Below are 27882 nucleotides of genomic sequence, written 5' to 3'. Positions count from 1 at the left end.
AGCCCTGCATCGCGAGCCAATGTGTCGTTGTCAGGGTCGTCCATTGCAACGAGCGTCAAAGTTGGCGTCATAAAATAAAGAACCAGCTTATCGTCGCGTGCTTTCACTTTCGTTAGCCACCATAGTTCCGCCTATGGTTCCGCTTTCGCGCTGCTGTCAGCTCTGTCTTGGCTCTGTTTCTGGCCGCGCGTTCGCGTTTTGCGCAGAAAAGCCGTAGCGCCGTCTGCGGGCGCGTCACTATGAGACCATGACGTCACCATTCCTCGATCGGAGGGCGGGCGATTTGAACTGCGCTAGAGGTACGCGGACGCTTCAGAACGCGTTTTCTGTTAAAATAAGTCTCTTCTTCGCATGAAACAAGCGTTTCGAGGTTTCTGGGATGGTATTTCAACAGTTCACGTTGACTTAATATTAACCTTTAGTGTCCCTTTAAAGCACTTCAGCACGTCTCACAGAACCGTTTTCAACGTAGAAGGCGCCACGTCATACTAAACAGACCACACGAACGCGAAGACAAACGCCGGGAACTACCGCCGAGCGTATACCTACCATGCAAAACGGAGCGCTCGCCCAAGCCAGCATGCCAACTGCCCATAGAGGCGCCCATGAAAAAACGGTCTGTACTTCTCATCACCATATTCTTCCCTCAACAAGCATCGCGCACCGCCTCCCCCCTTAGTGGCATCACACTTTGCATCCGCTTGACTTGGGAGTTTGTATTTCGGCATAGCTTGTGAGCGGCACAAGGATGAAAACTGCAACGAAAATAAACTAGCGACCTTGCGGTGGATAAACATTCCATGAGATTACACGTATGCTGCATAGCATGAAAGTGAGGAACAGTATACGCATCACCGTTAATTGTAAACCATTCAGCGTTTCACTAAAGCTTTGCATCGCATAGATTCCAACATGTGGATTGGATCTTCGCACCCGTGTTCTCGATCAGGCCCGCACAGCAGGCGCGGTATTCTCCCCCCCCCCCCCCCCCACGTCAGCGGGAACTCCTGCGTGCGTGGGGGAAAGCTTTGCGTCCAGGACACGCGCGGTTATTTTGGGCCGATGGCGGCGACCACGCGGCAGCAAACAGAAAGGACGGCAGCTTTGCCGCCAAAGTGGCTCGAACTGGGAGGCAGAGCGCGGGGTATTTCCCTTGCCCGGAAGTGTCGAGATAGGGCGCTGCGGTCGCGGAAACTGGTCAGCTGTCGCAAGTAGTTACGTTCATAGGTTACCGTTCCACGTGATTTTGCAAAGCTCTTCGTGTTAGCGCGCCTGAATCATTAAGGATGCCGTCAAAACGAAAAAAGAAAGAAAGCTCAGCGATGGTGTTTTGTGTCTCAATGCAATTCGGGGTACAAATCTTTGCCGGAAAAAAAATGTCCCTTCTTCGTGCGGCAGTATGCAAAGAGCAATTTGCGAGTTGGGAGCGGACTATCCCGGGCTGACAGAGCTGTACAAGAGAATTCCGCTGTGTGTGCACCCTAGAGGAGATTCTACATCAAAGTGGGGCTCAACAGGAGGGTCTAATGCTACACTTCCCATGGGGGCAGCAACAGTGGCCGTGGAACAGGTGCTGACTTCACAGAGCAATGCAGCGATGCTCACCTTGTGTACTATATTGTTACGTAGAAGCACAGTAGGGAAGCTATTTACAAGGGGTCGTGTTAGATACGGGACCGTTTCCTGAGCCTACTTCGAGTTCCCCAGACCACATCGAATCGCACCACAGCTAATTGAGGAGCGAAGAAGCACGGATGCCACATTCCCTAGGCGCGGCACGAGCAAACAAGTTGGCGGACCCCACTTCGTGTGCAGCCGGTGGAGCTATTCACTGCTTGACTCTTCCCGAAAGCGAAGAGAGAGCCTGGCACTGTTCCTGGTAAAGAGGGTCCCGAAGCAAGACGGCTGTAATGCGCCGTGACAACCTGGCGGCGTCGCCCCCTGCCCTCTATGGTGACGGCGCATTGCAAGTCAGCAAGGCAAGACCGCAGGGGGATCAAGGAGCGACTCCATCGCACTCCATTGGCCGAAAATGACGACAACCGAGCGGGCTCGCCGATTGGCCGAAAATGGCGTCACCTGAGCGGGCTCTCCCATCGGCCGAACGTGACGTGTCTTCGCGACACCGAAGGGCTTAAAAGACGCAGACTGGGAGCAGCAGGAGAGCATTCCTGGATTCATCCCTTTCGAACTTCTTGCGACGGGCCGCAGCGTCCGAGTTGCTGCCGGCCCGTAATGACTTTACTACTGTTAATTGACGCTCACTGTAAATATTGTAAATAAACCTCCTCCAGTTTTCATCCCGAAGTCCTCCTCAAATCATACAACTGGTTGCTAGCGGTGGGATCGCCCCCAAATGCAACAACTGGTGGCAGCGCTACGGATCAACCTTCGTCGAGAGAAATCCTAAGGAACCCGGAACAGCGAAAAAGAGCCTTCGTCCAAAGGAGTCGCGAGGAACCGGGAAGAGCGAAGAAGAGAGAGCCTTCGTCGAAAGAGGTCCTGAGGAACTGGGAGTAGCGAAGAAGAGCGAGCCTTCGACCCAGGGAGTCCTGTGGAACCGGGAACAGCGGACCAATGAACCAGATGGCAGGGTGCTGCAACCTTAAGTGAGCACGTGGTTTTTTTTTTCTTTTGATTCGCCAGACTTCAAATATTGTGTGTTTATTTTGATAGTTCTGGGAATCGGGAATTTGTTGCATTGTGTGTTTGCACAAAGTAATTAAGGAAAACAGTTCTAACCACCAGTCGGGGCAGCTGCCATGGATCTTAGAAGGTTGACGAGGTTAGACTTGTTGGTGTGCGACGATTTCGGAGTTGAGGCGGACGAACAGATGAAAACGCCAGCTATCATAAACGCGATTCAAGATAGCGGCAATGATGATAAAAGCATTGAGCTTGCTTGGGAGGTGATACAAGAACCACGGGAGCGTGAGCGTCGGGAACGTGAGCGGGAGCGTCGTGAACGTAAGAGTGAGCGTAAGCGTCAAGAACGCGAGAATGAACGTGAGTATCACAAACGTAAGCAAAAGCACGAAAAAGAGATAGCAGCATTGGAAAAACAGATACAATATTTTCAGCAGTTAAAGGCACAGAGACAACGGCTGTCTGAAAATTCTGTAGGTAGTGAAAAGCAAAAGAATGAGAATGTATCTAGCAGATTTTCGCCAAAAGCCAACGAGAAGAGTAGTGCCTGTGAGATTGGCTGCACATACATAAGTGAAGGAAAAAGGCTAGCAGCTAACGATGCCTTAGTGGCAACAGAGGCCGTTAAAGGCCAGAGTGAGAGCGACGAGGTGCTGTGCCAACAGAGGACTGTAGAGACAGCTAGGCCAGCTGCGAACAAATTGGCACAGTTACCGCGCGTATGCGTCGCATCTCATGGTAGCGAGGTAGTTAGCGAAGTAAAGAGTACTGCTGACCCGATAGACGCGAGCACCCATGTCAGGTCAGATCTGCGTGCCGAAGTGATGTGCGAGCTGGACGATGCAGTTGAGAGTAGTTCTCAGGATGGCGAGCTCCGTAGCTCAGGAGAGGACAACTGCATTGTTCAGGGATCGGTGCGGCTCTCCGCTAGTCTAGGTAGCCTAGAGATGCATGATTCAGTTAGTAATCATTCGGACTGTGCGCGTGAGACAGCGATCAATACCGACGGGCTCTGTGCCGATGCACAGCGTGAGCTGGGCCATGCAGTAGAGGGCAGTTCGCAAGAGTGCGAGTTGCATAACTCGAGTAAAGCCTGCTGCATTGTTCAAGAGTCGGTTGAGCTGTCCGCCAGTCGAGGCAAAGTGAGAGTAGATTTAAATGTAAATCACTCAGACTGTTCGGGTAAGAAACCGATCCGGGCCGACGAAATGTGTAACGGCCAGCACGAGGCGCCAGAGGACGGCATAAAAGGGAATTCCAAGAGAAAGCGCCGCAGAAAGAAGCGCCCTAAAGATAGGAATGCGGTGACTAACGTAGCGCCGCCAAAGACGGCGAGAGACCCAAAAGGGCAGGGCGCGAGGGAAAAGGTGCGGTCGTCACTGACGATGTTGACGCACCCAATACGTTCGAGCCACCGGTCAAAAGGAGACCGAGAAGCATATTCTGCACGGACGCGGACAAAGGGCACGGGGCAGTTAAATTCCTCGTCGTTCCGTCATTCTTTTCGAAGCTCAGCATGCAGTACAAGGAAGCGCAAGGTGGCGAAACGAGACCAGGTGGGGAGTAGCGACGCGGTAAATCGAGTTAGTAATGAAAGAGGGGCACTAGGACGGAAATTGGCAGGGGACTGTAACGTCTTGGGGGAGCTGATAGTGAGTCAGCCCTTTTGTGGTTCCTCGGTAGCCAGAATAGCTTTCAAACCGCGACCACCTCGGGTACGGCTCAAGAACATTAGTCAGTCGTAAGCGTTTGGAACGGGAGGCCAAGAGAACTTCCGTGGAAGTAAAGCATGTTGTTTTGTTTTATTTTTGAGCACTCGGATAATTTTCGCGATTTATGTTTCTTCCAATATGTAAGGTATGAGCTCTGTTTATGTTTTGTTTGAGAAGCTCGAGATTTGAAAGACGCGTTTTAAGTAAACGTGTAGTTTCGCGAGGTGTTCATTAATAAGTAGATAGGCTTTATTTTTTTTGTGTGTGTGTGTGAGTAACCTGAGTGTCAAGGTTATCGTTGAGAGGCCTATGGTAACGCGCGTTTGTTTTAGTTAACCTTCTTTTTTTATAAGCGTTTCTTTATTTTCTGAGGTTAACCGCGTAGGTTTTCAGTAAGTGCGTGATTTGCACTGAGAAGCGTTCTTAGTTCAGCCAGCTACTCGTTACCAGACGCACCGGCGGCGTAGGCTATAGAGAGCGGCCCTCTGTGTGACTCCGAGGCCACGACCCCCGGCGTCCTAAAACACACAATGAATGAATGAATGAATGAATGAATGTGTGGGTTTTTATTGGCGCAAGGGCCAGGCATGGCCAAAGAGCGCCACGCAAGTGTTAATGATTTCGCAGTGGAGCGATGGACTCTATGAAGTTGATGTGACATGGCTGTAAAGGGGCCTAAAAATAGTCACTGTAAAGTGCGTAAAATGTACGCGCAATAAGATTATGGCAATGACAAATGACGTGTACTACAAGCATAAAGGTGCATTGCAAATAATGATACGATATAAAAAATATGTAAGATGGTGAAATTCACTAGAGCACCATTGCCTCCTTAGAGCCCTTGAGACACAAGGGCCTGGAGGCATGTGCTATACAAATCAACTATCAGAGCGGCATCCTCTGAAAAGAGGATGCGCTACGAATTTAATGGGCTGATAACACGTAGGACAACATCTTTTAAATAATTGAGGACTGCTTTGGTGTTAAAAACTGGTTCTTTACCAAGAAACATAGCTGGGTGAAGAGGGACGCAATAATGATATGCGAGAGGAAAATGTTTCTGTTTCTCAGATTCGGCTTTCCGACACTCCAAGAGGACGTGGAGGACGGTCAGCCTATCGCCACATCGACCACAGGTTGGAGGTTCATTTTCAGTAAGCAAAAATTTGTGGGTACCAAATGTGTGCCCTATTCTGAGACGACAGAATAGGGCATCTGTTGGCCGTGATTTTGTTGGGGAGGGCCATGAACCTAACTGTGGCTTTATAACGTGCAGTTTATTATTTATTTCTGCGTTCCACATGCGTTGTCAGTGTTTCCGCAGTTTCTTTCGCAAGAAAGGCTTCAGATCTGTGACAGGAACAGCAGCCGTAGAAGTAGATGTGAGTGACGTGCCCATTTTATCAGCCAGTACATTACCCTCGATAACTCTATGGCCATGTACCCGGCATATTACTACATGTCTATGTGATAGATAAATACTGCATAAGAGTGAGTAAAGTTCAATGAAAACAGCATTTTTATTCTTTTGCAAGGAAATTAAGGCTTTTACGAGACATAACTGCGAGTCGGCCTAGTTGGAACAGATTCATCTTAAAACTTCTTGTGCGCAAACAAACAGGGACGAAGAATAGGGGCAACACAAGGACGAGCGCTCGTCCTTGTGTTGCCCCTATTCTTCGTCCCTGTTTGTTTGCGCACAGAAAGTTTTAAGATGAATCTTTTACGAGACTTAGCGAGTCTGTGTATACAACTGCTCTGTCGAGTTTTAATCTCTTTATGTTTTACTGGAGACAGTACTGCATAGGTTTCTGCAGTGAAGATACTTGTTTGCGGGTTCAATACGTCAGATTTAGAAAAAGAGGGACTAACAGCAGCATAAGATACACCAGCATGTGATTTTGACGGGTCTGTATAGAATTCTGTGCAGGAGTACTTCGAGTGAAGTTCACGGAAATGCATAGCGATTTCGAGGTCAGGTGCGTGCTTTGTGACCTCTACTAAGGATACGTCACAGTCTATCACCTGCCACTCCCAGGGACAGGAGAACTGGGACATCCATTCCCGTGCTAAGTTACTTATTAGAAAGAACTTTGAGAAAGTGTATGAAGCTTATGTATGTTCTCTGAAAATGTAGTGACCACTCAACTGACTCGACGTATAGACTTTCGACAGGGCTTGTTCTCAATGCGCCAGTGGCCAGGCGGATACTGAGATGGTGAACGGGGGATCTAACATCTTCAGCGCGCTCGGGGCGGCAGAGTGATATACTATGGTACCATAATCTATTCGTGATCAAACTAGGCTCCTGTAAAGATTCAACAGGCACTTCCTGTCGCTACCCCATGTTGTGCGGGATAGGATTTTAAGTTCATTGTTTTTAGACACTTTGCTTTAAGAAGTTTTATCTGTGAAAGGAAAGTAAGCCTGGAGTCAAGTATAACACCTAAAAATGTGTGTTCTTTGTTAAGAGGAATTTGTTGTCCGCCCAGTTCTACAAAAGTATCTGGGACCAGGCCTCTCTTTCTTGTGAAGAGAACACAAGAGCTTTTGTGGGGGTTGATTTTAAATCCATTTTGGTCGGACCACTTGGACACCTTGTTTAGGCCCTGCTGTACCTGCCTCTCACACACTGTGAGGTTGCAGGATTTGAAACCTATTTGTATATCGTCTACGTAGACGGAATAAAATAGAGCTGGTGGTAATGATGCATGAAGCGTGTTCATCTTTACGACAAAGAGCATGCAGCTGAGTAAATCAGCAAATCTACATCACATCAATTTAAGTTCAATGTAAAGGGTTGCTTGTGCGTAGCCAAGCTGTTCTAGCGTGCCTGCAGGAATACAGCATTGTCCAGTGGCACCATATAGCCCAGGCGTAACAATGAACAAGTGGTAAACAAATTGGCTGATAATACTAAGCTGACCCATATGTAGGAGCATTATGTTATTTAACCCACATGAAAAGTTGCTTTCGGTGTACCGAATACCATAGCTTTGATTTACCAAGTTATATTACTGCACATGCACAGCACTGAAACAAAGTCTGTAGAATGGTGAGCAATGCACCAAGGAATGAAAGATTACTTGTGATGTGTGGATTTGAATTGTAGATGTGAATGCATACCTAATTCACCAGTATGTGTGTTTTCTTCTGGAACAATTGTACATTTGGCACAGAGACTGAGCCACTATGGCCTCTCGACTGCAAATTTCTGTGCTCTCACAGTGCTAATGGGAGTATCATTCATTTGGCTACCCAAATAGTGAATAGATAATGGAGCACAACAATCTTTCACTTTTACTTAGAATACCCTGTGCATTATTCACAAAACTGAACCTAAGGAACTACTTGCTGGTTTGTTATGCAAATAAAAAAATTGCAATGAGTGTTTCCTCCCTTCTTGTGCAGCCCATACGAACCTTCATTTCATTGTCATGTGCATGTTAAAGCAACTACTAATGAAGAAAGACAAATACAAAACCACTAACTACATCAACCTTTTCACACCACAAGAGGTCACTGAACTCACTACGAAGTCAAGTCACTTGATAATCTCGGTTTGCTCTCAAATAAAATACAGGTACTGGCCAGCTGTTTGTGTTATGCTATGTATTTTTTGTTTTCCTAAAATATGGCACTGTGCATCAGCTAGCTAGGTTGTCACAGCATAAATGCATAAACATCACGTAGCCCATGCCCAAATAACTCAAATAACCCGAGTAGAGCTTACATTAGTTCATGTATTATGTGCATCCTGTGTGAGCTTATTTTTTATATGTAGAGCAATCAAAATAGAACACGCATGTATGATGCGGACAGTATCAAACAGTCTCATGTCGATCATCCTTGTTTGCTGCCATGGGTGAGAGAGGGAGCATGCCCGTCATGGCACTGCTTAATTTTGTGCACTTTGGTAATGTTCTGTACATTGTTGAAACGTTAAATTAGGTATGTCTAAGTAGTAAGGTGGCAACAGATTGGCCACCCAGGCTGGCAAGAAAGAATGCAATTGTTTGAATTCACTCAAAATAAGCTCTCTTATCAGCAATATAAATTATTTGCTTTTTAAATAAATATGCCCCTTGGAAACATCTCATCAGTATATATCTGCATAAGGTCACCACTAATACATACATACTGTTTTTGTGCCAGTCATAATGAATTGTACGCTCACTGCTTAACCTTCAATTCTTTGCTGCATGAAGTTAACCACTTATGCACAACTTTTTTGCAAACAGTGAGAACTTCATTCATCACTGAGCCCATCATTTAAGGTTATATTTTGTTAGGAAAGTTCACAAGCAGCAAGTATTAAATTTCTAATATGCATGTTTGATGCCTCATCTTTGGTGGCTTTACATATGTAAAAAAGGAAAAGGCATTTCATGCATCCAAGTACATTAAGCACTCTCTTAAAATTGGCAGAGTCAACAACAAAAAAAAACATGAGCAAGCAAATGCAAGCATATCAGCAAGCTGTACTCGGATCCTCACACGCGTGCTCAATGGTAAATAGGTGTCTTGGCGACCTACACAGCTGCATTCCGCGGCAGATGTGCGTGTATTCCCTATTCTTGCAATCTTTCACTAGCACTACCGAAACCGCCCCGAACACGGGGATTTTGGACGAATCGCTTCCGGCGACACTCGCTTTCGCGTGACGTAGAACGCAGCACGTTGGATAATTCGAGAGGTTTTGTCCAACCAGCCAAGGCAGCGCGCACTGAAAGTCCGAGACGTCGCATGCTGCGACGTGATGCGATTGCAATACATCTGTAAAAGGTGGGGCAGATAAGACGACTGCGCAGTGTTTCGAAGAAAGATGACGGTGCCAATGCAACACATGCGGTTGCAGAACAGAATGTGGCAGCCTAGAGTCGCATTTTCACCGGGACGCGGAAACTTGAAATCACCTCTGCAAAAATATGCCAGTGTCGTCTGCTGCAGCGCCTCCTCTACGTAAAGGAGGCGATGTCCGCTGTCAAAGGTAATTGCCAACCATGAACACCTTTGCTCCGCCGAATGGTTGCCAGCTGTCAACAGGTCGCGTCGCCCAATAGGAGTGCGCGTGCGATCCGCTCGTGCGGATTGAGCGTGGATCGAATTTTGCGACACAAGCACTGCTGGCGTTGATGAAACTCTCGCACACATCCTTCTCGACTGCGCGGCATATAGCTCAGCTCGAGAAATCCTAATCGCCTCCTATCGACGCCTAGAACTCCCCACAGCCCGTCCTGAGGACTTTGTTTCCTAGGGGTTTTGCGGGTTTACTCAAAAGAGCCTTCCCAGCTCTCCTCGAGTCCTCAAACTTTACACGCGGCTATAGGCCCCGTTTCACGCTTCCTTTTTTCTTCTTCACGGCCTCGCGCTCGTCTTCTTCCAACTTTATTTCTCCACACTCTTTTATTCCCCGTGCAGTGCTGTTGAGGTGACCTCCTAAGCGAGAGACAGTTACGGTGCTGCACTTATCTCTTCTTTTCTCATTTCAAAGTCACTTACTACTTTTGCGACACCGTCGGCCTTTTGGGCGTACGCACGCGGGCGGAACGGACGGGCGGATTGACCATGTTTGGGCCCTTATCTCGGCCTACCTGCACGTGAGCCCATCGTCTTGTTCGCCGGCATTGGAGGCGAAACTAGAGCCTCTACAGGGCCCCCTTCCTAGTGCGAAGCGCGACTTGCAATTAAAGTCCAGGTAAAGTGTCCCGATGGTGTCGTCGTTGGTAGCGCCGGGTTCACGCAATCCGAGAGAGACGTACCAGGCAGCACCGGCAGCGTAGACTGTGAGCGAGGCGCAGCTACAGTGATACTGTATTGCGAAATCACGACCTGCCGCAGATTGTCGTCGATGCCCGGGCCTGGCAGAAGTTACTGATGTACTAAAGCGCCAAACAGACGACACAAGAAGAGACACGGACAAGCGCTTACTAACAACTGATGCTTTATTGTCAGAAACACACAATATATACGCAAATCTGGCAGCGCAACTCACGTTCTCGAAAATCACATGGTATCCAGGCAAAAGGCGATGAAACGATTGTAAAAGATGACGGTCGCGACAATGACACGTGGTGCATAGGGCCAAAGGCCCATAAATGATAATGGTTACGCGATACACAAAACACCGCCGTAAGGGAGTATCCCATTAAAAACTAAAAGATTAAGATTTTTCACTAAGCGCAGGCGGCGCAGCAACGTGCTCAGTTCTAACTAAGAGCTTCTAAAAAGGACATTTCACTTTTATACAGAATTTTTGATGGTTCGCTGACGCATTCCAGGCCCTTCCTTTTAATGTGGAAGGCTTCCTTCAGCTCACGGGCAACGCTGTCCCGACTTCTGTCCAGAACAATGGTATCTCGTAGGCGAGGCTTGCACCCGCACTGTTTGCAATGGATGGCCATATTGGAACCAGTTCCCTTTTCCTGTGAGCGTTCGCGTTCTTTTAGCCTTTCATTTAAACATCGCCCCGTTTGTCCAATGTAAACTTTATTGCACGAGAGCGGAATCTGATAAACCACCCCTTCCTTGCAACTGACAAGTGGATCGGTATGCTGGGTTCCGCAGGTCGTGCGTTCCGTTTTTTGGTTGTTAACACGAGCGCACAATGTAGCAAGTTTTGAATGTCCTTTTTAGAAGCCCTTAGTTAGAACTGAGCACGTTGCTGCACCGCCTGCGCTTGGCGAAAAATCTTAATCTTTTAGTTTTTAATGGGATACTCCCTTACGGCGGTGTTTTGTATATCGCGTAACCATTATCATTTATGGTCCTTTGGCCCTATACACCACGTGTCATTGTCGCGACCGTCATCCTTTACAATCGTTTCATCGCCTTTTGCCTGGATACCACCATGTGATTTTCGAGAACGTGAGTTGCGCTGCCAGATTTGCGTATATATTGTGTTTCTGACAATAAAGCATCATTTGTTAGTAAGCGCTTGTCCGTGTCTCTTCATGTGTCGTCTGTTTGGCGCTTTAGTACATCAGTAACATGCACCAACTAGCCCAACAAAAAGTTCTGCTGGTAGAAGTCGGAGATACGAAATAAAACCGTCTGGCAGCTCGCGACTTGCGTGGAGATAGCGCAAGTGTTGACGTAGAAGTGATTCTCACGCTGAAGGATGGCAGAGCTGCTCCTGCAAAACTTCGGTAGACCATGCATGTTATGTACCTGTAATGTTTACCGGGAAACGCTGGCGGCGAACGCTATGCACGACGGCGAGCTTTCTGGTAGAAACGAGGCCTCTTACGTGGGTCGATCCCGAGGGTAGTGAACAGCCAAGCGAAAGAAAAAAAAAACATCATTTTCAGATTTCTGTTATTGTTTCGCACTAATAAAAATTTAAGTCTGAGAAGCTTTAACATAAAAGGTACCCGCTGTCGGTGTTTTCTTTCATGCATTTTTTTATTTGTTTGTGGACTGTCATTCTCAGGAATAACTTTGTCAAGAATGTAAGGCACTGAAGGCATGAACTATTTTAGCAATAGAATGGTGTGGCAATATAATCCGCATATACCGCATGTCATATAGCAAGGCGTGGGATATATATATGCCTAGATATATACGGAAACTTTCGCACACGGACAACTCCGCCGACGCCGGATTTTCTGCGACGCGGGACCCTTAACGCTATCGCGTTATAATCCGCCCTTTTCATCTTCCTGTGCTGCCCTCTGCCGCAAGCCGCTGAAAACGTTTTGGAAGGGTCCCGGAGCTTTCGCCGGTTGATTTGTGTACCTGCGCCCACATTGAGTGCGCGTCGATTTTACGTTTCGTGGATCGCGAATTATTATTAATGGTTTCTTCGGGACAGCACGTCGTTCCTGGAAGCCATGTAGCACTCGTCGACTACTGGGTGAGCAGGCCTGAGTGCGCTGTTCTGCGAACAGTGCGCCGATAAAGGTACGCTGAGTTCCGTTTGGCGACAAGGCTGCTTTGGAATATGGCACTGATTTCTGCACTTGGACATCGCTTTTTGCATTCTTCTTACACATTACTTAGACGTTTCGCATATTCAAGGATTTATCAAAGCGATGCACTTGTTTACGTCGACATCTACAGCCGCAGATCGTTGTTATCGTCAAATATTGTGGAAAAAGTGCATCGCTGATATGAAATAGTGTCAAAACGTAGCAAAACATGCATATCTGCGCATATGTGTCGTGTTGTTACACCCAGAGACGACTCAATGTGAGCGGCCGAACCACATAAACACGGCTAGTATGTTCCAGATACCATATTACGGGCTGTTAAGTTATTTTTGATCCTCGCTTTTCTTTAAAGGGACACTAAAAGTTACTGTTAAGTCAACGTGGACTGCTGCAATACCATCCCAGAAACCTCTAAACGCTTGTTTCATGCGAAAAAGAGACTTATTTAAAGAGAAAATGCGTTCTGAAGCGTCCGCGTACCTCTAGCGCAGTTCAAATCGCCCGCCCACCGATCAAGGAGTGGTGACGTCATGGGCCGGTATTTTGTAGCGATGCCCTTTCCGATTCTATGCCTTTTCAGGCTTTTCGCGCTTTTCCCCTGGTCAGAGCGACGGTCTGCCCACATTATCAACGCGATCAGGCGGTCGTGTGTGGTTGATGATAAGAATAGCATAGAATAAGGCACAAGGCATCGCTACAAAATAGCGGCCATGGTCTCATAGTGACGTTGCGCCATCAGTTAGTAAAACAGCGCCCGCAGACGGCGCTACGGCTTTTCTGCGCAAAACGCGAACGCGCGGCCAGAAACAGAGCCATGACAGAGCCGACAGCAGCGCAAAAGCGGAACTATGGTGGCTAGCGAAAGGGAAAGCACGCGACGATAAGCTGGTTCTTTATTTTATGACGCCAACTTTGACGCTCGTTGCAATGGACGACCCTGACAACGACACATTGGCTCGCGATGCTGGGCTCGACTTAAGCGATTTAAGCACTGATGAACGTGACCTGCTGCTGAGGGCTCGCGCTGCCGGCGTCCTTGCGTACTACTACGACGGCAACAGTATGTCATCGCTGTACATATTCGCACATTTGTAGCTTTTCCTTCCTGAAAACCAAATGCCGAACTCACCTGCAGTTGTTCTTGCGCTTCGGAGAATGCAGGCAAGACCGACGGAACAGCGCTACGGGAAAGCATTGCTTTGAAAGGCACTACACAAGACTTCAGTAAGTCGGCGTTGAACTCGTAATCCTCTGAACGAAAGTGCAGCGAGCATACTATGCGATTTTTCGGCTCTTTGTCAACGCGCTGTGGCAGAGGTACGGTACTAAACCACTTCGAACGGAGAGGTTCACTCGTTGGCACACAGTGAAAAGTAACGTTGGATTCGCCGCTGCAACTGCCCTTGGCCAAGTTCCGCGGACCGTTCGCGCATCCCACATCACATGGACGTGGCATTCTCGCTGCTTGTTCCAAATGCAAGTTTCGCGAGCCAGCAGAACCAGCGCAGTACGACGCGATAACGAAACAACTCTAAAGCGCGGGCGGTGCAGAGTCGAGCGAAAACTAAACCTTTCGACCACCCATACTACGGAAGGGTAACGTCAAAATGTTATCTTTTCTTAGAATTGAACAGAAGTAGACAAGTAGCATTTTCTTCCGTCTTATAACCTAATGAAATGATCTTTGTGACAAATTATGATGAGAAGTGCCTTCGTCATCGGGCTAGTACCGGAATGTCGCTGGGGGGTCTCAAATCGTGTCAATGGTCAAACCTCAATTTCTCGGTTACTAAAACTCTGTTCGCGATTATATTGACGCCTTAGACGTTCTAGAGCATTGCTTTATCACTTTAACTCGACTTCATAGTAACCTTTAGTGTCCCTTTAACTCATACTTACAGTTTTAGCGTGCTATCACAGAGCATTCTTAGAGAAAACTGTGCTCGCGTAAGTGCTCATTTGTAGGCCGTGTTCCCTCACGAGAACGCGTGGATGCCATCGCTCACACGGCGTTGGTATAACTGAGCGAGGCGGTAGTTTATGCTGCTGTATACCGAATACACAGTCTCTTGTTTGCCGCTCGACGCAGAGGGAAATGGTGCATCTCTGAGATTGAGAAATGTGTCGGCAAAGCAACACGTACAGACCCACCCATGTACGTAGCGAATGCGACCGACAGCCTACAGGTACGGTAACGTACAGATGTTGGCACAGCGTTGTGCCGCCGCTTACCGCTTATTGTGTACGCACCGTGCGAAGTGAAGTGTAGTTGACTTCAAATCGCTAAGGCCAGAACTGAAATATAAAAGCAGCTTCGTAGCGGGTGAACTTCGGTAGCGAGTGAACGAACTCGACGGCGCCAGGTTAACCTTCGCTGAACAGGACCGACATTGGCTCTAACTTCATGAGCACGGCTTCAGAAGGTTAAAGCTTGTGCGTTTCAACTTGGTAGGCGTGTTTGACTCATTTTGAGCACGATTAATTATATATACAAGTGAAGACGCTGTCGCTATCGTGTTGTCTGTTCGACGGGGTTCGGTCGAACGATGGTCGGCACGCCGATTTTGCCGGTGCCGTCGACAAGAAAGCCCGTCGCAGTACAACTCGCGCTCGTCGGTTGCAACGTTGTCGACCTGGTATGATAAAATCGTTTCAGTGACGCACAATAGTCGGTCAATCGTTGGAGTGAGCGTCTTGACGGTCTCGTATTGACCTAGTGTTGCTGCGCCTTACGAGTACGCGCTGCCACCACCAGCAAGCGAGGGCCGACGCTGCATGAAGACTTCGTCAGCAACGTGATGTACTTAAGTATCGGCCAAGTGTAGCGCACGGGTATTTCGTTAAATTTGCTAGCCATCAATGAAAGGCGGAACTACCTGGCTCACAGTGCAGTCCGGACAACTCGGGCGATGCCCTGGCCGCTTTCTCTTTCAAAGTGGAGTGGCAGCCTTACGCTACGCACGTTTTCGGCACTGCACCGACGTCGAGCAACCAGTAGAGTTTCAACCGTTTCAACGCAGTACACGGCACGAGTGTTTGCAGCAGCGCGCGTCCGAGCGCTTTTTCTTTCTTTTTTTCGGGGGACTTTCCCGCGGCCACGCGCGCGACCCTTCCAAAACGTTTCGCGATTAATCCGCTAGGGCAGGGCACATGCGCCGTCGCGCCATGAAAGAGGCGGGTTGTGCAGAAACGACCATTGCCAATGTAAGCGAATAGCCCGAACGTGCGTATACGAACGTTTTCCTGCCACCGACCAAACACGAAAATGGCCGAAAGAGCCAAGGAAAGCCACTCGCTCTAAACAACGCAAAGGAAAACGCGAGAGGCAACACTGTTGCACGGCGCAAGCTGGCTCGACTCGTCGTCGTTCGATCACCTTCCTGCTGCACTGCAGACCCGCGATTGGCACTGTGCTTTGCGCCGAATCTTATAACGGTTCGCAATACGAACCGTTCACTTCGCCGCTTCCGTCACTATATGTGCCACTCACAAGCCGGTGGTGGAAGGGGAGGACGCGACCAACAGATGAGAGGGTGCCACCTCTGAAGTGGGCGTCATTATATGACGAGCTAATCGAGGAATAGCAGAATGTTTCTCCTTACTAAGTAAATGTTAAATATAAATTAAATATTATACGCCAAGCTCTGTTTATACGCAATGCAGAAGTAATTTATTAATGTCATTCTTTTTCATTCTCAGCCGCCATGCGGTATCGCAAGCGTAAATGAGTTGACAGAGCGCAGCGCTATGTCGTCTGCTACCAAGAGCTCGCACGATGCACGCAACAGGAACGCACTGCCAGCACTTAAGTAGCGAGCACGACAAAACCGTGAACTGGTTCTTAGGGACACCTTTACTAGCCGACTATATCAATTTTCCTTCTTTTTTCGCCCTTCGTCATCGGCTCGGACATGACTTGCTCGCCACCGCGCTGCCGCTATCCCTGCGATCTGCCCCACAGCGCGTCGCGTGATAGAAGCAATGGAACTTGAAATCGAACATCACGATATACATAGTATGCACGTGACGTCACATCCGCTGCTTCCGCTACCTTCCGCCATCTTAGGGTACCTTATCAACAGGCGTGCGCATAGGCCTATAGGTTCCCCAAGAAGGCGCTGCCGTAAACCGGAAGTCGCGGAGTATCATTGAATGACGTACGTGCATATGTATACGGGACCTACATTGCCTGCGCGAAGTAAAATTGAAGAGTGTGGTGCTGACGGTGCGCGCTGTGCTGTGAAATTGAGGAACAAAGTGCGGCACTCCCGAACTAGAGAAAAAAAGGGCAGCCAAATAAGAGATCTCCACAATATATTCCAGTCCTGACTGTATAGTTTTATCAGCCGAACGAAGGAAGCGCTGAACCAGCCTAGGTTCAACCCTTCTGATTGCTGAACGGCAAGCTGAACGGCGATCTGCGAGCTATTCACGCTGGCGATAGCACTGGTAATTCGATCTCACCATGCAAATATCTCATTGGCTTTGAAGCGGAGGTCACGGAAAGCTGACTCAGCCCTTCTACCGGCCAACACAGTAATTGCGAGAGCAACCTAGTGGACAGTGTCGGCAGCAGAGATCTAGGCCATTCCGATCAATGCCTCGCGTCCGACCGACCTCTGGGAGCTGCAGGCCGGTGGCGATGAACCGCAGCGCGCAATATTCCTTCCTCTGCGTGGAATGACCACTGGTACGCTTGCACCCGAGTCTCCTCCATTTGATAGCGTAGCCTGCAAAAGGTCTACTTAGAGAGCCGGCAAGGTGGTGCCACTCATTGTCCGTCATTTCTTCGAACGCGTATCGCACTTCCAGCCGTGGTCGACAACGAAAGAGCAACGCCAAGCAGACGACGAAGGCGAGTAGCCTCCGAAGCGACCAACGCACGCGCGCGCGACGCCCGCGTGTCTCCGGGGTCGCGCGACCGGCGCGCGCGGCCAGGGTCGCAAGCCAACAGCCAAGCCACAGCAATGGAACTCTAATCGGACTACCCCTTCGCCGGTTCTGCCCTTAGTCAAAGACGGGTTCGCTTTGGAAATGATTGACAAATGCGTGACGTGATCTAATTTGCGGTGCCGCCCCGCTGTCTCTGACGGCCTCTGACGCAAGCAAAATTTTGAACAATCAGATGAGGCCGTGAACCGGTTCCCTTCCGAACCGTTATAAGATTCGGCCCCTGAGTTTCTTTACAGTTGACACAAAAACGCAAGGCACACACTATGACGTCAGGGATTCTGACGACGTGCGTTTGAGCATATAGTTATCTCTTTGTTTTTTGTAAAGGTGGACTACATTGTATCCTAAAAGGTGCAAATACTGAACTTACCAAGTGTCATGAACTTGTTACTTGGCCACAACGGCTCAAATACGACAAAATACCTACTTTGAAATCCGCGACGTCACCGACGTATCGGCGTTGGGTTTTTCGCGGGAAATTCAAATAACCGAAATTTGACCTCAATTTTGTCGTCTATTAAATAATCAACACAGCGCCGTGAAATTACCGAGAATAGAGCTTGGAACGAATATTTTATTGACTTAGATTGATTAATAGACCGCCCCCCCACCCCCCATTTAAGCTGGTTAAAGAAAATCACCACTCAGTGTAACATTTGCTTTATTCCTGCTCTTTTTTTTTTTTTTGTTGTTGTTACGCGTCTGGGCAAATGCGAAATCGTCGCACACGAAAGCTACGCTGATTCAATTCAAGGAGGAAACAAAAGCGTTGTGTCTGTCAATCGAGTGCTACTACTTGGCACGGTAACACATGGGTAAAATTATGTTCCGCCCCGTATCATGTTTCCCTTCATCGGCACAGACAGTTGTCGGCTCTTCTTCCTAGACGTGACGGAACGTGGCGGCGCTACGCGACGGCTGACACGAGGCATCCCGAGCTCGCATCGGCTGTGCTCGGGAGAGCAGCCTCCGCGACGGGCATCTCTAATGAGCCCGCGAATACGTCCGCACGCACATCCGGGGCTGCGTTCGTTTGTCGCAACGACGCTGTAGAGAGAGGCGCGTCCCGACTTCAAGGTCGGCGAGCTAACTGCGCGCGCTGGGAGACACCACGGCTCCAGAAGGGAAGAAAGCGATGGGAGGGTGGCGCGCAGAGGTCTCGGCTCCCCTAGGCCTGGCGCGCTAACAGTCATCGGCCTGTATAAAGAAAGGTCAGGCTGGGAGCGGCCGCCGGTAGAGCACGGCAAATCATGCCAACAAGTCATTCGTCATGTGTTTCAGCGATGCATGTGGCAGATAGCACAATTCTAGTCGATGAGCCGGTATATACTCGAAGAGGTGGACATTACTTGCAAGAAAAAGAAAAGTGAAATTCACAATCGGCTAATCAACAAACGTTCAGTAATTAAGTTTTTAACAGTTGCCTCACGGCACATGTTGCAATATACCTACTCTAGCGGGTGAGACTGCAAGGCATATTCACTTGAAAAGAAACGTGTGGATGACACCACTTACGAGATATGCGCCGTCAAACTTGCGGTAAAAATGCACTGTCGCGCCACATACTTTCTAAACAAAACTTTGTTTCATGCATTGAAGCACAAAAGTACCGGGAACGCCAATGCATTTCTCCGCAAAGTCAGGGAATTAATATCTCGAAACTGGTGTCATCTTGAGAATTCGTTCCAAGTGGATCCGCCTTGCGAACTCCCAGGCTAGAATTTGTAAATTTCGATGTGTGCCATAACGTAGTGACTTAATTTTTGTTAATTAGTCGATGATGCATTTAAATTGCGTGCAAGAAATGTCCGCCCCTTCGAGTAGACCAGCTCATGACTAGATGTGTGCTATCTGCCACAGGCAATTTTTTTGTATATATTTTTGAGTGTGTTCGTTAAAACACCCGGTATAACGCATGCAGAGGTGTCCGCACTCTCTACACGCGAGACCGATTTTCGACCTTATTCACATCTGTTGCAAGCCTGCACTAAGTGCGCATTTACTTATATTGTGTTAGCCATACTTTCTTTTTTTTTTTCAAAAAAGATGGGACGTCCTGAATATAAAAATAACGCCGCCGGTCCGCCACAGATACATATGTAGAATATCATTCGTTGCTGTGTATGGGCATGGCTGGGCAATATCCCCAAAGGGGCTGAAGGAGTTGCCAACACGTACCGAACACGTATATCGCTGAAGAAACAAAATTCCAAACTGCATTCGCACGTTTTACGGTACGAGATGGGCCAGCCAGGCGGATATGCAGCGCGGGATGCAGTGATGGTTACCCATGCGTTAATCACCGAGTTTTCTCCCATTTTCGGTTTATTGGAGCGGAAAGGGCGATCAATAATACAATGGACATTCAGTGGTTCCATGTAGTAAAACTAGGGTTTGCGTAAATCCCCTTGCGCCCTGTCCAATGGAGTTCTAGCACACAATAAATTTCACTGAAGATTTATCGTAATCATTATTGCATCTGTCTTAATTGTTTCAGCTTACAAAAGCATTTTCCAAGCTGCTGCACCGTGTATCTGTCACGGCTACGAGGCCAGTGAATTTGGCAAGCCAAATTTGGAAGTTTGGTGTAGATTGAGGCACGCGATTAGGCCGGAAGAAAAAGAGGAAGGGGGGGGGAGGCACTATGCAGAGCACTGTGCTTGGCTGCCAAAGCCAAGTGGGTCAACTGCCGTGACCACCCATGATTTTCATAAATTGAGACAAATAAACGCGGACGTCGATTGCTCGAATGTAGTATCGCGTCTTTCAGGTCTGTCGTCAGTTTGAACTACACCATGCACATCGTATTAAAATAAAGGTGTGTGTGTGTGTGTGTGTGTGTGTGTGTGTGTGTGTGTGTGTGTGTGTGTGTGTGTGTGTGTGTGTGTGTGTGTGTGTGTGTGTGTGTGTGCGTGCGTGCGTGCGTGCGTGCGTGTGCCTGCGTGCGTGCGTGTCGCAGATTTGGTTATACGGCGATGCACTAGTTTTTGTGAGAAAAGAACCAGGCGAATACATCCATCCACACTGCAAGATGTCAAATGCCCGCTTAAAATCGTGAGCTTCAATGTAACCATACAGTTCACGGTCAAGTCTGCCCATCGCGCCGATGGCGCTGCCTAGTCTTCTCGGCGCTTAGAAAAGCTTGTACCCGACAACCACAACGGATAGCGTCTGTCCCATCCTTTTTTTTTCCGGATGGGCATGGTGATGTAGCAAATCCCCGTTCGAACGTCGACATCGCGCATCCGGAGAGCGAGGTCTACATAGGTCCCGAGTTCGGTCGAACATGCCTACGCCAACTAAAGCATGCAAATTCCCGAGGCTCTCCATTTCTTAAGCCAGCGGGGATGTCACAGCACTCGCCTCCTGAGCCTTACTATCATCAGTGACTGATACAGGAGACACGGGTGACAGCTGATCTCTGGCTTTGATTGAGCAGCTGCCGCTGAGGGCACAATGGGCTGCCGCATAGTGTGCAGAGATGGTGGTGCGTGCGGGGAGCACCCACGAATACACATCGAGAGCTATCGCAGCCCAAACTTACTTTTTGTATCGGTTAATGGTCATAGGGTCGACGGGACCTGGAGACTTCGGCACGGAGCTGATCGTCGTTGTGTGAAGCGAGCTTTCGCCATGTAGCACACAATCGCACGGTACGTCACTGTTCTGGGATCCGCCGTAGCGGGTTTACTTTCCGCTGCACCATATCCGGAGATGTTCTGTCACTGCTCACACCGCCGATTTGACAGGAGCTGACAGCGAAACTGGACCACTGTTTTCTTACTCCGTTCACAACGCAACGCGAACACGCAAAATACGTAAAGCAGCTTTCGGCGCACACAGAGACGATCGTCGGTACCACGGCCAACACAGGCGCCGCCGCGGCCGCTGCTCTCGAGAGGCCGACACTGAGCAACATGGTGGCTCCATCTACCGACGGTTTTTAAAAGAATTAAAGAAAAAAGAAGAGTTTTTTTATAGCTAAACAATGGCTAAACTGCCAGTGGCCTAGCTAAGAGCGCACACCAAACAACAAGTAAATGCAGCCCGATATTACCTAATTTCAGAAGACGCTGACAAAGCTAAAATTGGGGACTTCCATGGTTACTTCGGACAGTACTACTTGTACTCGCTGCTAAGAAACGCTGGTCCTGTTTCCGAGCCGAAAAACGCAGATGCGCAAGTTGATAAAAATTGAGCTGGGCAAGTGGAAGGCACGGCACTGAGGCATGGTTTGCGGACGAGGTACAGGACGGCCAGCTGGCTCTCCTAGACCAAGCCCAACGAGCCGCTCAAGCCAGTGGGGCCCTTGAACTGGGGGCTCCAACCACATTCCCCCCCCCCCCCCCCACTTTTCTCAACAGAGTTTTACTCTCTCTCTCTCTCTCTAAGCTGATGGCTAAGAGCTAGAAACGGCCACCCCGGATATAATCATGATATATGCGTATGCCTGCGTGTAAGGTCACGTTGGCCATGTTCAGGAAGCTCGTTTCTCGGGGGCTCGATCCTATTTGCCCAGGGAGCGCTGCGAAGGATGGATGGATGGATGGATGGATGTTATGAGCGTCCCCTTTGGAACGGGGCGGTGGCTTGCGCCACCAAGCTCTTGCTACTATGCTGCTTAATATCCTACCTAGGTATCCTACCTACCTTAATATCCTACCTAGACTGCGAAAATAGGGCTAAAAAGCGCCCTCTGTCCTGAACTGGGTAGTACCAAGCTCGGTCGTCTGCTTCGGAAAGCACGTTTACAATATGGACCCGCCACTTTCGGTTTTGTTGTACCACGGCTTGCAGCGAACATCAGGCACCGAATATTTTTTTCAGGGGAGACACGCTGCGTAAAGGCAATAAATTATGCAACGCCGAATACGTGTACGCCTTTCAAGAAATAAACGGCGAAGTTTTAGCGCGGTGTCAATCGCAAGTGAAGCAAGTCGCGTAGGAAGTTGAACTTCAGGTAAGGTTTGCACGCTGCTAGATTCAGGCGCACGAACGCGAGGTAATGCTTGCTATAAATAAATTCACAGCAGCGATAAGCAGACATCATGTGTACGGAACTGCTCGAGCGCACGATGGTACGCGTCGCGACGGCAGCGGTCTTTCAGCATGCCGCGATGTACGAACTGCTCGAGCGCACGATCGTACGCGCCGCGACGGCAGCGGTCTTTCGACATGCCGCGAAACGGCGGACCTCTTACAATCTTTGTTGACTGCATGCCGCTAGACGAGTAGTTATGCCTGCACTGTAGTAGCGGCCATCTGTCCCTTTAGCAACTGATAAATAACATGCTGAACTTAGGAAGGAGCGAACGAGCACATTTTTCTCGTTTGACGAGGCTATCGAATCGCTAACGGAGGACGTCGAGAGGGCTACTAAGGTAGTAGAAACAGAAGCGGAGGTCCTAAGAATGGATCCGCACCTAGCGCATCTGTTGGAGGCGAAATCGTCAATTCTGATGAGGTGGAAAACACAAAGGTTAAATCGTAGGCTGAGGAAAAAGGTTGCGGAGCTTAATAGAGAGATCGAGAGATATTGCGCGGAGCTCAATAGGCTACAATGGGATGAGGTCTGTGCGGCAGTAGACGGGTCCATGCGCTCAGGAGGGAAGTGGAACCTCCTCAAGCACCTCCTGGGCGACGCACAGACAAAGCATAATCAAAGGCAAACACTTAGTAAAGTCATACACCGGCACAAACAGGAGGGAGGTACTGAAGAGTCACTTTTGAATGCGATCGCGGATAGATACCTTCCTATAGGGCCGACGCAGGAAGAGGATTATCCGCAGATCGAGTGCGCGACGGTGGAGGAACTGGACGCGCCTTTCACAGAATCGGAGATCAGGGCGGTGATCTACAATTTAAACAGCAGATCGGCTCCGGGTCCGGATAAAATTTCTAACAGGCTATTACGAAACGTGGACGATAAAGCAGTGGAACTACTAACTAAGGAGGTAAACAGGGTATGGGAGACAGGACAGGTGCCTGACGGATGGCGGTCGGCTATCATCATCATCATCATCAGCCTGGTTACGCCCACTGCAGCGCAAAGCGTGCGTCTATTTGTCGTACAAAAATCCCTCACGTGACCTGATCCTAGGTGCCTAGGGACAGCATTGTTTAGGGATTTTTGAGAAGGCGCGATGCTGGCGCCGAGCGACGCCGTGGCGTGTTCGTCCTCGGCGTGATCGTTCTCTGGACCGCGCGTTCTTCAACATTGCTCATGTGATGGTGCGTGCGTTTCTTGTGTGTTGGTTTGGTTGGTTGTAGGTTCTGTGTTACTTGGCGGAAAGCCGTGAGTAGTGGCGGTGCGGCAGTGCGGCTTTGGCCTCGGTGAGCTCTGGCAGTACAGAATCTGCGTTGTGTGACCCGTGCTTTGTTGAGAACCCGGCGGTGCATGGTGACAATTGAAATATCGAAGTGGCCTAGCGCCTCGGCAGCGAAGTTCTGCGAACCGCGATGTGGCGTCGCCGTGTCCGACTTTGCTTAACTGACATCGAGGGATGTTCTGCTCGCTGCAAGCCATGTAAATGCAACTGTGTCGACCGCCCACTGTTCAGCGCTGAATGTGTGTTTGGTGTGCTGTGCTTGAAACGAGTGATGCAGCCGTGCAGCGGGGGTGGCGGAGGAGCAGAGTGGCTTACGGGCTCCGTTTGCGCGTCCACAGACATGTGCTCCCGTCTTGGTCTCATTAGCGGCTGTCGCGGGATTGTGGTGTGCTAGCTCCTTGCCTAGTATGAAGTTTACGACGCTAACACACAGCATGTTAACGTTTTTCCGCGCTATATGTCATTTGCATGACGGCCGAGTTGAAAACCAGACATATAGTGTTCTTTGCGTTTGTGTGTTGTAAATTGCTTTCTATTGTGGAAGTTCTGGGAGTCTTATTACGCAAGGAGTGCGAACGTAAGCATAAACACATATGTGTGTCTGAAATTTTGAATTACCCATAATACCCTTTACGACTGATAAGTAGGCTACACGGCCTGTGTGAATCAGCTACCGTATGTTGCGACGCTCTTTCGTGTGGTCGAATGATGCATGGTGCGCGTTTATTTCTGTGCTGTTGTAAAAACCATGTTTATTCACTCAATACAAATGTGCGGCTTCTTCGCCGCAGTACAGCTTAGTTACGCGGTGAAGCATACTAGAAGTGGGAGGTGGCCGCTGTCAGCCAGCATAGTATGTCCACTTAGGTGACCTGAGAGGCGGCGGGTGCGCGAGTGTATAATTTAAGAACTCTTATTATGTCCAGTGACAGTGGAGATCATTAACTGTAGCACCAAAGTAGTGGACCACTACCAGAGCAAAGGCATGTAATATGCCCATTTCAATTCTTGTGCTTATGGCAGTCTTATTTTTTTACAGCAATAGCTGCTATGGGCTAACTCCCCTGGTTGTTCTGATGTCTAATGGTGTTGTCACTGGAATTCCCCAATTTCTTGCTAGAATATTGCAAATAACGTTCTCACTGTGCTGCGAGGATTCAAACATACAATCAAAAGAGTGGCAGTCCACAATTCTACATTTCAGCCACTCTGCTGAAAGTACAGTCGTGGTGAATACTGATCCCGGAAAGTGTCATCTAGCCAACAGGTGCCTAGATTGGCTAACACCTGCTCAATGTCTGCATACTGTATATAGAGCTGGCATCCACACCTTCAAGTTCTTACACATCACCTTCCCACTTGTGTAGGCAGTCCTATGTCAAGTTTTCTTCTTGCATGTGATGACAATGATTGGGTGCATCTGCTTCATTAATCTTCTAGTGCTTGGCTTCTCAGATTTACTGGATGGAGCTGTTGGTGCCTTCTTTTCCTCAAGCAAAGCGCGAGACATAGCAATGCGTAGCCCAATAGAGATTTGAGAAAACCAAAACGAATTCAGCAGTAAGAAGCTAAAGGGCTGTTTTGGTGTAGATCAGTGGCTAAGTCCGGATATGAAAGAGGAGGAAGAAAAGCCGAGTCTTTCCACTTCAATACTGAAGCACAACTCCCACAAATAAATAGGACTCTTACTTATTTTACTTTTTTGAGGAGATTACCGACTTGCATTGGCAAGTGTTCACTTCAGCAAACACTGCATGAAGTAAGCTTCCTGTGCATATTTCACCAGCTACTGCATCACTGTTTCACATTATGAGTGAAACTGCAATTTTCTTTATGCCACAACTTGCCCAATTTTGTGTTTTGCAGTGGGATGTTAGCAGTGCTAATAAGGCACCTAAATACTCATGAATATTAGTACAGAGCAAAAAAAGTAAGAAAGCAGTGGCTTTTTGTGCATAGACTATGCATACACCTAGTGCTCTTATGGTCATTTTTTCCCTATCCGCTCAGCCATTCTAAACAAGAAAAGTTTGTACACAATTAGTTTATACACAGACCACAACTAAAGCAAAGGTATCGTTGGTAAGCAAAGTATATTTATTCGGTGACATTTTCTGCAGCCCTGCTATTGAGCTTTCCTTCCTTCCTTTTCAGCTGTGCAGGTTCATTAAGAAGTGATGATACAGTTTGACAATTTTAATCGCTGAAAGACTTAGCGAAACCTTTTTCGGGTTTTTTCTTGGTTTCAGACTCTGCACATTGCATTTTAAGGCGTGTTTTCTGTGTTTGTTGCTTTTTCTTTACGGGTAGGGCATGTCAACATTTTTTACACCATTTCAAGTATGTGGTGCCATAGACTGTTCTTAGATGGAGTCTTGCCCTTTCATTCTGTACAATATGATGTAGGTTTTTTGTGTCCAAGGCCGTTTTACAGCGTGATTGTAGCATTTTGCTAAGTTTTGCCTCTGTCACCGAAGCTTGAAAGATTGCTACCCACTGGTGGTGGTATGACACGTCACGTTTCTTTTTCAATAAAAGGAAGTCTGTCACTTATCCTGTGCACTAGTTGCCTTTTGTCTCTTTGAATTGCAATTTGTTGCCTATATTTGCTCTTTTGTTGCATTTCAGATTAGGAATGGCTATCATAATTGACATTTAACCATATTGCACACAATGTGGATGATATGTAATTGCAATATATGGCCACCATAAATATAATAGAAGTTAATAATTCAAGAATAGTGCCTTTGCATGGTGGTGCAGCCATGCATTGTGGCTATAAGGTACCAGTGCTGCAGATAGCACTGCTTGTGCAGAATGTAGTTCAACTCTACTACTTTCAAACATTGTTTTTATCTGCATTTGTATCGCTCCAGTTTCTGTGAACAACAGACATCTGGTGGAAGGGTGGCTTGCACCTGCAGTTGGGTCCAATGAATAGCCAAATTTCTGCCCGTTTTCATGTTATTAGCATGTTAGTAAAGGCAGTCGTTTTTATAGTAGCCTGTTTGCCCAGTGTAGAAGCCGCTGCAGGGTGTCAGGATCTCATACACATCTTCAGCTTTGCAGGGGACACAGCATCTGGCACATAGTTTGTCACATGCCATGTATTTGGGGCAAGTTGAGTTCACTCACTAGCAAAGGGAGAACCAAGCTTGTCGGATATGAAGTAAACCGCCTGTATACTCAGTGGCCTTCATTTCGTGTGACATATGTGGTTATAGCGACCCTTGTTTTAAGCACTTCTTGTCCAGCAGCGGTCGTTTGCTTTTGAAACACTCAGGATAGCTTTCAGCAAGCTGGACAGGAATAACACTGAAAAACCAGCAGATGTTAATTGTCACACTTATCATGCGAAGCTTCGTACAGTATGATGAGGGTGTTCCTCAAGGCCTTGTAGCACATGTTACGAGTTTGGAGCAACATGATGTATAGCACTTTTTTGATCGCATGCTATAGGTTTAGCAGGTGTGGCCATGGTTGAAGTGCAGTGCAAGGTCAAGAAAACAGATATCTATGAGCAGCACCCTGGTAAGGAGACTCTGGGAAAACTAGTGGGAAGCCTGTTGAACATCTGGTTGACCCACTTGCTGGCTGCACCAGGCAAAGTATGATAAAGAGAAGGAAGTCATCAACACATCAAAAGGTTTTTACATATAAACACTGTGCTAAGGTCATAACATGCCAACAAGTCTTATGCGCAGGCTATGCACGACCAACTACATATGCCTTCTGTTCGGACATTGCTCATTGTAACTAACAAGGATGGAGTGGACAAAAAAAGAACAGCAGCTCCATTAATTTAGTTTCACTGGTATCGACAGTGTTTTGTAAGCGTACATTGCCATACTCCCCAATGCCTTCTTGGGTGACATCAGCAAAGACCAGCTTCAGGCAAGGGGTAATAGACGTCCTTACAAGCTAAAAATGCATGAATGCATGGAGAGCACATTGTGTCCAAAAAGTAGGCACTTCACAGGGGCACTGGAGAAGGAACAGATTATTAACAGTGGGCAAAGACAAGCTACTAAACACCCAACACTGTTGCCATGTAACGACCTCTGAAACAATCCCTCTTAAAGAGGAAAACATCTTTGTGTATCCATAAAGAGGGCAGATGGGCAAAGCCCCTTCAGTAATGCTGCCAGCTTCAAAAGCCCACTTTGCACGTCCTGAATACTTCCTTCTTACGACTTTGCTGGGTGCAAGCATTCTACTGTCCAAAAGCTGTCATTGAGAGCCCTGTTGGTTTGGTGGCAATAAAGTTCAGAAGCAATTGCAACAAACCTCGCTTTCTAGTTGGCCTGGATG

The 27882-nt window shown here is 48.2% G+C and overlaps 1 protein-coding gene across 5 annotated transcripts in view; it reads right to left on the bottom strand.

Moving 5' to 3' along the window:
- Positions 1–21135, bottom strand: part of LOC126535934 (uncharacterized) — a 169006-nt gene extending 147871 nt beyond the window's left edge. For all 5 annotated transcript variants that reach the window (XM_055073355.2, XM_055073356.2, XM_055073354.2 and 2 more), the window contains exon 1: positions 20787–21135. The gene's annotated coding sequence lies outside the window, so the exon portion shown is untranslated. The remainder of the gene's footprint in view (positions 1–20786) is intronic.
- Positions 21136–27882: the final 6747 nt, after the last annotated feature.

Source organism: Dermacentor andersoni, chromosome 4 (genome assembly GCF_023375885.2).
Source record: "Dermacentor andersoni chromosome 4, qqDerAnde1_hic_scaffold, whole genome shotgun sequence".
Classification (NCBI taxonomy): Eukaryota; Metazoa; Arthropoda; class Arachnida; order Ixodida; family Ixodidae; genus Dermacentor; species Dermacentor andersoni.
Note: the sequence above shows the minus strand (reverse complement) of the source record. Positions and strands in the feature narration are given on the sequence as shown.